Source organism: Lactuca sativa, chromosome 5 (assembly GCF_002870075.4).
Source record: "Lactuca sativa cultivar Salinas chromosome 5, Lsat_Salinas_v11, whole genome shotgun sequence".
Lineage (NCBI taxonomy): Eukaryota > Viridiplantae > Streptophyta > Magnoliopsida > Asterales > Asteraceae > Lactuca > Lactuca sativa.
The window spans coordinates 59,458,143-59,459,726 of NC_056627.2; the positions used below are offsets into that span (position 1 = coordinate 59,458,143).

The 1,584-nt window shown below is 36.2% G+C and overlaps 1 long non-coding RNA gene across 1 annotated transcript; it reads left to right on the top strand.

The window, feature by feature from the left end:
- Window positions 1–265: 265 nt before the first annotated feature.
- LOC111879701 (uncharacterized) lies at window positions 266–1,354 on the top strand. The gene is made up of 2 exons (XR_002846195.3): window positions 266–548; window positions 628–1,354. It is a non-coding gene; the product is annotated as an uncharacterized LOC111879701 (long non-coding RNA).
- Window positions 1,355–1,584: the final 230 nt, after the last annotated feature.

Consider the following 1,584-nt stretch of genomic DNA (forward strand, 5'->3'; position numbering starts at 1 on the left):
ATACTATATTATAATACATACATCTTAAAGTCTTAAACACAACTTATAAAGCATGATGACAAACAAAATGAAGCTTTAAGTCTTAAAATTAAGAGGTACAAATTATGAAACACTTGGTGCAATCATATGATGCATATATAGCCCCACTCTCCCTGCGTGCTTTGACTGGTATAAAAAGTCATAATACATCAACCAATCACATTCCATCACATGGATCTCTACTTAACAATTCTCAAATCTAATGGTTGAAAAAACATATATTGATCTAATGGATTAAAATCCCCACAAACAAACACAAAAGACAGCTTTGGGATTCCAAAAGACGGATTGCCAACTGTGCATTTGTTCCATGTGTCTTCGTTGCCCCGTATTTTCATTTTCGCCCCCCTTTTAAAAGAGGAGAAACCCAAATCTTGCGTAATGGTCATCAGACACCACCTTCAAATTATTCAACACTGTGTCACACTAACCCTAGCTGTCACCAACGAGCACCACTACAACGCTTACTAAGCAACACCACCCAATACCGTGTTACATTCTCTTATTAGGTATTGCTCCAACTTTTTCTCTGTTTTATGTTGAAATTAGAAATCAAGTTTCATTAAATCATTGTAATGGAAATGACAGAAAGAAGAAATGAGTTGGAGGGGTCATCGCTCCGTCATCACAACCGATACAACCTGACGGGCACTGACCGCGAACCACATCAGGACCATCGTGCATCGAGCCTGATACCGCCCCTAACTACCGGGAATAACCACAACCGAACATCTTCTTCTTTGAGACGGCAACGAACATCGTCACCGAACTGCCATCGGGCCACACCCTCACTTTACCTTCGTAGCCATATATACCAGTTCCATCACCTTCTTGCTTGAAACCTGAGACCTGCATTACCGAGAATCACAACCGCCTCCATTGTAAACAACCCTTCCTTACCTTAAACCGCCGTTTTAATTACATCTCGACCACCAGCCACCTCTTCGTCTTCACCGCATATCACTATGGCTTTTATTTTTGTTGGTAGTAATCATCCATAAACGCTATTTTTACCGAGAGCAGAAGAAGAAAAAATAGAGAAAGAAAAGAGGCGCACATGTTTGTGTAGATGCACCTGAGAAATTCACATAGGGCACACATATACATTCTAAGTTAAGTTGGGATAGATTAAAGTTCAACTGGGCTAAATCAATTGGATTTTATTGGAGATATAACAGATATGTGGTTAGATATATACTATTTTCTTTAGTTTTAATTCCATGGCTTGAGTTCCAAAAAAAATCAAAGAACGGTGTTGTATGTTTTTAGTCCATTTTAAATTTTGTTATAAATCTTTAATGGGTAATTTGTATTATGCGTCTACAGGTGAAAATAAACTCCAAATACAAGTTAAAACAATTTTTTGTTTAGATTTTTTGGGAAATTAAAATCATTGATATAGTATAACAGTTTCAATGAGTTTTATTAAGAAATAATACTTAAACTGGGGAGTATAAAAGATTTGGTTTTTCAATTTACTCATTGATTGCTTATATTAGAAAGACAAATAAAAAAACATATATATTTTTTCCGTTTTAGCGTTAT